Raw genomic sequence first — 3,431 nt, forward strand, 5'->3', positions numbered from 1 at the left:
TCTTTGTGGGGCGCTAGGGTAAACAGGAAATGTTCGGGAGGTGCGGCAGTAGTGGGCAAAAACCTTTGTAATGGGTATTTATGTTCTAGGTATACAAACAGACTCATGAACACAGCTACTATAACAGTTATAGTTACAACAAAAGCTATTTTGACCTTCGTGGTCCATGTGGAAAACATTGGCTCATAAAAAGGTATGCGTCTAGGCGCGATAGGAAACTCTTCTTCTAGGATTACACGACCAAAAGGGTACATTGCTAGCTAAAAGTCCAGAAATAGGCCTAGCGGTCCGACCTGCCAGAGGGTTTCTTCGTTCCTGCGTCCGTCAGAGTCTCACAGGCAGACTCGTATCCCTATTCCAAGGTAGAAGCCATATCCGTTTGAACAGAATCTTCTTTCTGAACAGAGCACAATGATTGAAAAGTTCCAGCTCTCAACGAGTTCAGTCCAGTGTCTTGCTCAGCGCTCAGACCGGTAGTCTAGCAAACCCTATCTTATGCAATGAAGTCCTTCCCTATCTCCTGACAATGTGGTCTGAGGCGCCGTGTGTCGGCCTTCTGGGCCGAAGATTGTATCGCTCACGACCCAACACTTCAGGGTCAGAAAAGAGCACACCCGGGGCTTTCCGTACTGGTGATGTTTGGTCGTCTGGGGTACTTGAAACAGAATTCAACGCTATTGCACGCTCACTTGCAACTTCAGTGGAGACCAAGTCATCTGATCTCGCCGATCCTTCCTGTAGCCTCCGCTCAATCTCGCAGGCGTCAGAAAAGGGCACAAATGCATCAGCTCTTTCAGTTTCCTGTGTTAGAATTTCCCCTGGACGTGACCGCTCACCAGGGAGTGGAAGTGGTAGCCGTTTCAGATGCGAAACATGTATCCAATGTTTGCGGCCATCCACTTTAACCGCCGTCCGGGTGGCCAACAAAATCTGCCGTGGCTCAGACCATCTAGGAGCCAAGCTGGTGTCCCGCTCGAACTTTTTGACCAGGACCCACTGGCCGGGCTGTAAACGATGACCGGGGCCCTCTGGCAGTGGCTGCAGTACAGAAGCTACCTGCTGATGAACAGAACGAAGGTCTTTAGTCAAAGCATACAGGTAATCAATCAACATAGGATATTCAATATCTGCAAAAGAACGAGGTCGAGGTACCCCCCACACGTTAGCAGGTCTCCCAAACAGTATCTCATATGGAGAGAGACCCGAACGTGAGTGCGGGGTGACACGTAAAGACATAAGGGCTAGAGGTAAAGTGTCAGGCCAGTTCAACCCCGTACTCTCCTTTATTTTTGCCATTTTCAATTTTAGAATGCCATTGTACTTCTCCACGAGCCCTGCTGATTGGGGGTGTCGGGCAGCATGGAATTTTTGTTGTATGTGTAAGCCCTCGCAGATATGCCGCACAAGGGCCCCATGGAAATGTTGCCCGTTGTCCGACCAGATCAAGCGAGGCAATCCGAAGCGAGGCACAAACTCTTTCAGGAGAGCTTTTGCAGTTGCCAATGCTGTGTTCTCCTTAGTAGGGTATGCCTCAACCCATTTGCTAAATGCACAGACTACAACCAGTACATATTTGAGATTATTGACGCGGTCCATATGAATATAATCCATTTGGAGCACTTCAAAAGGCAATGCAGGTGGTGCGAAATTCCCGGCCAAAACAGTTTCTCCTTTTCCTGGATTATGCTGCAAGCAGACCATGCAATATTGAACCAAACGGACAGCCGTCCGTTGGATATTCGGATTATTCCAAACTGGATCTAAGATCCCACAGATACCTTTTGCTCCTATGTGTGCTGGTCCGTGTGCCATTGTTACCACAGCCTGTACTAATGCATTGGGCAGTAGCCATCTTTGCTTTTCAGTCAAGTCGATCCAACAATTATTTTCATCCAATCTCCCTATCTCTTGTTCCCATTTCTCTAGTTCCGCTGAGGTGGCTTCCTTCTGTAGTATTCTCACACTTTCCATAGTATTATCAAATAATCCACAGTCTCCCCCCACCCATCTAGTAGAGGAATGGACGTACATGGGTGACATCAGCGACTGTGCTGTCTGCTTGGCCACCTGGTCTGCAAAAGCATTGCCTTCTCCTACCTCATCCACAATCACTTTGTGAGCACTGCATTTGATAATAGCCACTTTCTTGGGGAGAGTGAGAGCATCCAACAACCTCAAAACCAGCTGCCCATTCTGTATTCTCTGACCGTGTGAAGTAAGGAAGCCCCTTTCTTTCCACAGCCGCCCAAAACTATGGGCTACGCCAAAGGCGTATTGGCTGTCCGTGTAAATGTTGACCTCTAGTCCCTCACTCAGCTCACAGGCTCGTAACAAGGCCATAAGTTCAGCGGCTTGGGCTGATCGGTGGGGTAGTCTAAGTGTTTCAACAACTGTTTTCAGGGTCGTGATCGCATATGCAGCTGTCGTTGTGCCATCTGTTAGTTTGAAACAGGAACCATCCACATATAGCTCTCCCTGGGGTTGATCTAAGGGTGTGTCTGTGAGGTCAATTCTACCCTTGGTCTCTTCCTCTGTGCGATATATGCAATCATGTAAATTAGTGTCCTGTTCACTCGTATGGAGTGGTAACAATGTGGCTGGGTTCAGTGTTGCACATCGAGTAATCGTAATATGTGGTGCAAATAAGGTCAGCTCATACCCAGTAAGGCGTGCACTCGTAAGATGCTGCGTTTTTGTTTTATTTAGCAAGGTGTCTACTGCATGCGGCACCATTACAGTCAAATTGGAATTTAAAACGAGTCCTTCTGATTGTCGGATGGCCACTGCTACTGCAGCCGTAGCCCTCAGACAGCTAGGAAGTGCTCTTGCAACATTATCCAATGTTGCTGATAAATAGGCGCACGGTCTTTGCTTACCTCCAAAGGCCTGCGTTAAAACAGATAATGAACAACCGTCGACCTTGTGTACATATAGTACAAAAGGTTTACGATAATCTGGAGTACCCAGAACAGGGGCAGAGCATAAAGCAGTTTTTAGAGAGTCAAAAGAGAGCTGACATTCATCCGTCCAGGGTAGGGGTTCATGCACATCTTTGGTAGTCAAATGCAACAAAGGTTTAGCCAGAAGTGAAAAATTAGGTATCCATTGGCGACAGTAAGATGTGATGCCAAGAAAAGCGCGGACTTCACGCTGCGTGCAAGGTACAGACATGTTAGAAATGGTAGCAATACGTTCAGGTGTTAGTCGTCTACCCTCCTTCGATAAGAGATGACCTAAGTAGGTCACCTCCTTTCGACAATACTGAAATTTAGATAAGGATACCTTGTTCCCCTTGACAGCCAAATGGTGCAACAATTTAACCGTAGCTTTTTTACATCCATCCTCTGTGTCAGATGCAATGAGTAAGTCATCTACATATTGCAAGAGGACATTGCCATCCGGCAATTCTAAGTCATCCAACAGGGCCTTCA

This window comes from Lissotriton helveticus, chromosome 5_1 (genome assembly GCF_964261635.1).
Source record: "Lissotriton helveticus chromosome 5_1, aLisHel1.1, whole genome shotgun sequence".
NCBI lineage: Eukaryota > Metazoa > Chordata > Amphibia > Caudata > Salamandridae > Lissotriton > Lissotriton helveticus.